This window comes from Melanerpes formicivorus, unplaced genomic scaffold (genome assembly GCF_026170545.1).
Source record: "Melanerpes formicivorus ecotype bairdi unplaced genomic scaffold, bMelFor1.0.p_v2 SCAF_25, whole genome shotgun sequence".
Taxonomy (NCBI): domain Eukaryota; kingdom Metazoa; phylum Chordata; class Aves; order Piciformes; family Picidae; genus Melanerpes; species Melanerpes formicivorus.
Window position 1 is genome coordinate 11,145,549 of NW_027142377.1, and position 8,467 is coordinate 11,154,015.

General features: G+C 42.6%; 1 long non-coding RNA gene across 1 annotated transcript; it reads right to left on the reverse strand.

The window, feature by feature from the left end:
- Positions 1-1,053: 1,053 nt before the first annotated feature.
- LOC137448651 (uncharacterized) lies at positions 1,054-8,067 on the reverse strand. Its single transcript, XR_010989175.1, has 3 exons — positions 8,008-8,067; positions 1,830-1,961; positions 1,054-1,332 (listed from the first exon to the last, which is right to left on the reverse strand). It is a non-coding gene; the product is annotated as an uncharacterized lncRNA (long non-coding RNA).
- Between the last annotated feature and the right edge of the window lie 400 nt (positions 8,068-8,467).

Here is an 8,467-nt window from a genome sequence, read left to right on the forward strand (position 1 = left end):
TTTCCATTGTGTTCAAGTCAGTACATTAAAATATAAAATAAGTATCTTGGGACCTACTTGTATGTCCTGCAGGCTCCATAAAAAAAGAAACCTTATCACAGCAAATGTCTGCAGCTGCAGTCAGAGGTATGCCTGAAGCTGTGCAGACACAAAATAGGTTTGCCCCAACTAGCTCATACACCAATAAATAGCTCAGCTGCAGCAGAGGCCCAAGGGCAGCTGCACAAAGCCACCCTGGGAAATAGGGTAACACGCACATCATACTGCACTGCACAGTCCCAAGACCACTCAGCTAGTGAACTTCTGCCTGTTGCACAGTTGCATGTAAGCTGGAGATGTGCATTAAGCTATAGACTAAACATTCCCTGCAGAAGCCTGACATTTATGAAGAAGCACTGAATAGGTAGGTGGAAGTTTCTTGCCCCTTCATGATATCCCGTGTGGTGCACTGGTTTGAGGACTAGGCCCATGCATTAAAGCTGTTACTGTAGCAAAGTCTCCTCCTGAGCACCAAAGGAGAAATGAGGAGGTAAGATGACCAAAAGCCTCAGCATTTAGGAACATCTGTACAATTCTCTTCAAAAGAGATCTCTCTCCCTTGTTGCCAAACAGTATTCTCTATTATCTTTCCTCTTTCCTGGTGTTTAACTCCTCTGTTTCCTCTAGCTGCATTAGACAAATACACATTGGGCAGTCTGTGTAATTTGGAAAAATAGAAAGCTGTAATGTGTATTTGGACAGGAAATACTGGAACAGCTAGTCCATTAACTGTTTGGTGGGATAACAATGTCTCTATTTTTAACATCCCAATTCAGATTTTTTAATAATAATCATTAAAAAAAACAAAACAAAACAAAAACCAACCACAGAACAAAACAAAACACCCCAAACACCAAGTAACAAGAATAGATGCAGACATGGACGGACAAAAATGGCAGAAGAAATCAGCAGCAAAGTAGCCTCTCTTAGTAATGTGTCAGAAAACACAAATCTCTAGAGCAGATACTGAAGAGAAAAAAATGTGAACTTCAGTGAACCTAATTTGGTCATCTTTGCCAAGTGGAATACAAAGTGACAGAGGGGAAGTTACATTCTTAGCTCCTCTCCCAGGTTTTATTCCTTTTTCTGACAAAATGCTCACTTTCACTATAGGAACTGCAGCTGGGTAAAAATCAGGATAAGACATCAGCACATACTCCATAAAACATCAGTGTAAACAAGTTAGGAAAGGTAAAGCACTTTGAAATGCTTTCAGTGGTCATCACCTTCCTCCAACAACGCTGCTGAGGCTGTGGTTCCTTGTTAGGTTCCATACAGACAGACCACGTTTGCCTGTGGAGAGATAAGTCTGACATCAGTGCAGTGTCATCTTGGTGCAGCTATCTGCCCTCACTGTTTCAATGTTGGTACTATGCAGATAGGTGAAAAGATTCTCACAGCAGTGTATTAACAAGAAGTATCTATCAGAAGAACTGGGCTTCTCTGATACTCAAAGCTTCAGTTTGATGTTGCTACCTCCTGCACACATGACTTCCACGTTAGATCCTGCGCACACACAACAGCAGGGCTGTTACTCAGGTGCAGGTTTGCAAGTACAAGTAGTTCACTTTCAGTTCTGTGGGAAATGTCTGCTTATCTACAAACACAGGCTGAAGCTGGCTTCACTAATCATCCTATGAACAGCGATTTGCATGAAATCCAAAGCAGCAAATCTGGTATTTCATACATTCTTGTTCCTTACTCTAGAGTAAGGAGGAAGGCTATTGTTTAATGCTTTCATTCCCTAGAACCAAAAACAAAACCAGAAAAAAACCCAGAGCAAAACTCACACAGCAGGTGATACTCCTTGCATACTTCCTCTCTAGGAATCTTGTCTCCTGGAAGGTGGCTCTGGTTCCAGTTAAATGAGTTCACCTCATCTTCAAAGGTTATGACTTTCTATCCAGGTTATTTTTGATGTGCTGTTGACAATAGTGGAAAAAAAGTTAATGTAAATTTTACAGAGCCAAACAAACTGGAGTTAAATCCAGTTGGTGGCTGGTCACAAGTGCTGTTCCCAAGGGCTCAGTGTTTGGGCCAGACCTCTTTAGTATCCTTATCAATGATCTGGATGAGGGGACTGAGTGCACCCTCAGTAAGTTTGCAGATGACACTAAGGTGGGAGGGAGTGTTGATCTGCTTGAGAGTAGGAAGGCTCTACAGAGGGATCTGGACAGGCTGGATTGATGAGCTGAGGCCAACTGTATGATGTTCAACAATGCAATAAGATTGGGAAGAGTGGCTGGAAAGCTTCCCAGTAGAGAAAGACCTGGGGGTGTTGATCAACAGCTAGCTGAAGATGAGCTAGCAGTGTCCTCAGGTGGCCAAGGCAAACAGCATCCCAGCTTCTATCAGGAACAGTGTGACCAGCAGGATTAGGGAAGTGATTATCCCCTTGTACTCAACACTACCGAGGCCACACCTTGAATACTATGTTCACTTTTGGGGCCCTCACTACAAGACATTGAGGTGCTGGAACAGGTCCAGAGAAGAACAATGCAACTGGTGAAGGGTCTGGAGAATGTCTTCTGAGGACTGGCTGAGGAAACTAGGATTGTTTAGTCTGGAGAAGAGGAGGCTGAGGGGAGACCTTCTCAATCTCTGAAATGAGGTTTACCAGGGTAGGTGTCAATCTTTCTGCTTACATGTGATAGGAGAGGAGTAAATGACTTCTAGTTGTACCAGGGGAGGTTTAGGTTGGATATTAGAAAAAACTGCTTCAACGAACGGGTCAGCAAGCAGGACACTTGGCTCCCCAGGGAGGTGGCTGAACCACCGTCCCTAGAGGGGTTTTAAAAGACAAGACGTGGTGCTGAGGGATACTTGGCCAGACTGGGTCAAGTCAGATAATGGTTGGACTCAATGATCCTAAAGTTCTTTTCCAACCAAACCAGTTCTATGATTCTATGAAATTGTGATAGGCTGTGGTAACACTAGCTGATTGAAAAGCCCCTACCAGCCTGTCAAGAGAGATTGAAATGCATGTCAAAAGATACATGCTATTTTTTGTCTCTCCAAGAAGTAGCTGCACAAGGATGCACTTAGCACACCTATTCTTACTGCCTGTCAAACACCACATTGTGCCATGGTCCTGGATAAGTAACAGTTCCAAACCCACAAGGGATTCTTTGCAGAAAAACTGAGGTTTGGCTCTCATGGGAAAAAACCAAACCAAACCAAACCAAACCAAACCAAAACACAACAAACCTTTTATTGTGGGGAAACCCCAAAATGGCTATTAGGAAAGTCTGGAAAGTGGGACAGCTGATGGGAAGGAGAGGCCCTATAAAATCAAAGACTGCTGATACTATTTTTCCCCATTGCCAAGCTCTTTTGGAGCCTTTGTGCTACATGGAACATGTCAGCACGAAACCAGGTGACAGCATAGTGATTTTCTCAGACAAGAGATGAACTTGAGGCAACTGCCAGACCAGAATTTGATTTTTTTCTTGCATTCACACTCAAAATATTACAAAGCAATTTACAAATCAATGTATTACAGTGGTTCAATAATCTGTAGCAAATGGAAGCCTAGAGTAGAGAAATGCACTGTAATATATGAGGAGAATCTGATTCCAGAATTTCAAGACAAAATATATAAAGAGGTAAAGATTTGTGATTGCAGCTTTCTGCTCAAGTGCCTAGAACTCACTGGAAAATGTACATAGTTATTCCAAATGCATATTGTTATGGCAATGGATTAATTTCACAGTGCTTGGATATTACCTGGGAGATTCTGAGCATGCAAGAATGGTCAATCCAGTGTTAACTACGATGTGGAACAAAACCAAAGCCATGGGTTACATAAACTATGTTTTGTGACACAAGGAACTGCATGATGCAATTCACATAAGAATGTCAAAAAACTTACTGAGCTGGACTCAAGTATTTTAAGCATGTGTGCACACACAAAGAGTACAGCACTCTTCCCAGAGCACTATACAAGACTCTGTGTGCACCTAACCTTGCTCTCTGCATAGAGACTGTAGTTGTGGTGTTAAAGGACAGGGTTTAGTGGTGACCTGGATGTGTTTGGGTAACGGTTGGACTTACTGATCTTAGAGGTTTCTTCCAAGCAAAATGCTTCTATGATTCTAACCATTTTCAGCTCAGGCCCACTGGTGGATATAAGGCAGCTCCACTGATTTGCTGATATAACTAGAATTAGAATCCAACCAAAAGCTTTTAGAGAAAATAAATGGGGGGATTTTTTGACAAGCATAAACCACAGTATATTATGGTTCTTCCCCAACCTTATAAGCACAGCAAACCCCCACAGAAACAAACAGTAGCTCTGTTTACACTGGAGGAAGCTGTAACTTGTCAGGATGCAGTTGCATAAATAATGAAAAAAACCCCAACAGTACATACTGTGTGTCCTTTGGAAAAGGAAAAGAATAGAATGGAAAATTCTCTTTTCCCACCATGCACAGAAAGTCATTCTAGTGCCTGCGACACTAATGCCTGCTGAAAGTTTCCTGCCATGAAGTTTGGATCAGGCCCAGAGAGAAAACAGAGAAAGTGATCAACATCTTTCCAATGAAGGTGGAAGATTTCAGCGTGCACTTTCCACTTGGAATACAAATCCATGTACAGAGCAGTTATTATTTGTATACTGTACACAGGAAAGGAAAATAAGGGTTACATGTAATGACCAAGGAATACAGCATGAGAACGTAGGTGTTCTGTAGCTGTTGGGGGTTTTGTGATCTGCAGCTATTTTTTTATTTCATTTTAGAATAAGAGATTCACATGGGCCTAGGAACAAAAACAATTAACCCCCCTGATGGTACCAGTGCTCACTCCAGAGACAACTGCATATCCTGCTCCTGCTGAAGTAGCTTCCTTGGCTTGGTTTCTTTTGCTCACTTTCATGAAAGGAGTGCAAGTCTACAGTAAAAATGTACACCACAGAACTACGTGGTATCTGTGTTTTGTTTGTAAAGCCCCTTCACCAAACATCACTGCTAGGTCTGAGCAACTAATAGGGTTGGTGATGAGAAACACATTACACAGCTTTTCACCCTTCAGGTTCTAATCCAGCTGAGTCAGAAGACAGGTATTGCTTCTAGCCAGCAGTTCTAATGGCCACCGAACGCTTCCCATCATCCAGATGCTGACAATACACTATGGTTACTGACAGTAAATAATACATATGTAAGTGGTCCCAGCAGGGCATCTGGGGAGTGAACAAGTTTCTTGTTTCATCAGATATCCCAAGAGCCAGACTAAGGCATATTAATAAAAGGATACAGGAAAGAAAAATTAACAAAATCTCTTACTCCTGATTCCTTAAAGCCCAGACATAGTCCTCCAGCGAATGAAACTCTCCAACCTACAACACCTGATGGTTGTCCTGTAGGACCAGAGTGTCTCCTCAGTGAAGCTAAACCAGAATTTGTGGTACCTCATCTAATTCTGATCATTATTTCTCTTAGGATGCAAGTTATCCTGGACTTCTGGGGGGATGGGGTGGTGGTGAAGAGACAGACTCGGTTCTTAGTTTTGCCCCAAGACATAAGCAGTGATGATGCTGTGTTGTTACTGCTATCTGCTGGGTTCTTCTGTTGTGTCAGGAGATGACATCATCCTTGGGAGACTTGTATAATAGGTGGTCTGCACTCAACCAGGGCAAAATGTTGTTACTTTAGGAAGGCAGTACCCTTCCAGACCCACTTTCCTTTGTTCTCTATCTTGAACTAGAGCAGCTTAATAAATCTACTTTATTTTCTGACATGGTCTGTGGAATCCAGAATGTAATGCAGATGAATAAATGTTTGGTTTACAATGTGGCCTCAGCTCTCAAATGAAAATCAGTCCCACAGTAAGGGACAGCTCAAGCTAATATAAATTCATTATTTAACTAACAAGGACTCTCTTTTGCCTTCCTTCATGGCTTGCAGTTCTTGTCTTCACTAGGCCAAGCTGTCACAAGTGTCTGACAATGGTAGCAATAGCAGTAATTAATTTCTCTCTCAGTGCTCAAGACTATCCTGGTCTGTTCACCCTTGGAGTTCTGGTCTCATTTCACTCATTTTCCTTACATGTTTTGCTGTTTCTAAAGCAGCTGATATTTATTGACTTATAACCTTGAACTGCTTCACACAGAAAGCAGATTGGACAGTGCCCTACTTGGCACAGTTGTTATTTAAGAGGCTAAGATGGAAACAAGTTCCAGATCCAGATACATTCTTAGGCAAAGGACAAATTTTTCAGAATGTCTTTGCCCAAGGAACCCATGAGGGTGAACTGTACTCTGCAGAGAATTTCCACACAGCAACGAGCACCCAAAGCTGCCGAGCTGCCAAGGACAGTGCTGCAGCTGTGCAAGGGAAGGGTCATTTCATCACCCAACAGCACGAGCCAGAGGCTTACAAAGCTGCAGACCCCACAATTGCTCCATGGGTCACTGAAAGGCCCCTTCCACCAGAATCAATTTCAGCATGTTTTCCAGAGGCTTGCTTAAAAATAGGATGTCTTTTTGTGCTGGCTGATCAGGAAGCTGAACACAGCAGGAACATGCTGAGGACATTGCATACTGCCCCAAGTCAACACCTGGGCCCACATGACTTGAGGCAGTTGAATTTGTCATTAAAATGCTATCATTTGATTGCAGTGGCCACAGAAAGCAGACACATCACAGCAGCATAACCAACATTGAGCATTTCCCACCAGCTCAGGCATGGTGAAAGATTTCAGCTGCAAGTACACTTGCAATTAACTGTACCCAACATGCCAATTAGACTTCCATCTTGTTTAAGGGTCTCCAGTAACACTTTCCTCCTTGCCTCTATAAATTGCCACATGATTCTGTACACAGACAGTGAGTCCTGCTCTCAGGGAATGGTTCTCAAGCTTTAAACCAATTTCAGTGGTTTGTCATGAAGTGCTGCTGTTGACAGAATTTAGGTTCTTTCAGATTCCTTATGTACATGCATCCCCCCTGAATTCTGTACCTTTTCTTCCTCAATTCTGAGCAAAAGTCCCTCAGAGAACCTAAGCAGGAGGAATGGGTGAAAGGATCAAAATATTTATTAGGGGCAAAAGTGCAGATGTTCAAATCCACCTCCAGTCTCCCTGACCTCCTATTTTTAGGAAACTGCTAAGAACTTAAGTATTGTTGAAAATTCTGCCTTTCAGTCACTGTGGACTTTGGCCAGCAGTGCCAAAAACAGTTTGGGGAAGAGGAAGACACAGATGTATACTGCATGTGAAATCAGGCTAAAAATCACTATCAAATAGTCCCAGTTTGTTGTTGCTGTTATTCCATCCTCTTCGGTGGAGCTGAACTAACAACTGAGTTATGGAAAAAGCTGTAGAAGTCGTCTCTGTCTCCCTACCCCCTGGGGAGTTGTCCAGTTCCTTCAAAGCATTAATGAAAAGACCTCTTCACATCCTTTAGTCTGGCGACTGTAACGTCATAGCTTAATTCACAGCTGAAAGTTTGTGATAAGAAAAAACAGGAAACAATCTTACAAATAAACAAAGACATGTTCAGGGTGGATCCACATCCACCTAAAAATGGAGACTTTCCATTGTGGAATGTACCTAGTAACAAATCATATCTGCTTTTCACAGTAAAGACATATTCATTCAATTTATTTTTACACTCTGAAGTTCAACAGAGCCTCCAATCAGATCTGTGCTACAGCTCAGAAAAGCCAGTGGCAAGAATGATAACCTCAGCTTCCACTCCATGGCTGTTTAAAAATATCTTACTCTCTATTGACTGAAAAGAAAATAGAAGTATGACAAATAAACTTTAGTTGTGCACAGAACGACAATGGAAAGACCACTGTAGGCCAGAACCTCTGTGGCCCTCCGTGAGCCTCTGCTTTTCAGGTATTTACAATTTTTTCAGTATCTGTAACAGTTAAAAAACAAACAAACAAACAAACAAACAAACAAACCAACCCCACACCCACCCCAACCAACCAAAAATCCCCCACCTGTTTGATTGCTACTCACCACTGCGTCTCAGACACAATCAAACGGATCAGTTTCTTCATTGTAGCACCTTTATCTAGTTGGCAGGACTGGAAGGAAAGGAGGGAGGTGACTTTCAAAGGCAGGCAGATAGTAACTGCCTGAATACATAGGTTTCTCATACACATTCCATGCCATCAGTAGTTGACTCCAGGCCAGGTCCCTGCTGGCCGCACTGGAAGTTCCCATTACAGACCAACTGCTGTGTGAGTTTCATTTGCTTCCTGCCCCTCGGATTGTGCCAGCAGAGCAGGTAGCCTGCACAGTCAGAGCAAGCCAATGCAGAACAAGATTTAGAACCTTATTAGCACAGCAAACTTTAACAGCTTCTCTTCTAACAAGCCAGAGACTGATTTGGGGGTTGAGGTAATCTATCCCCCTGTAAACACACACACTGATGAGTCTCTTGACCCACATGGCATACACATGAAAATCCATCAGT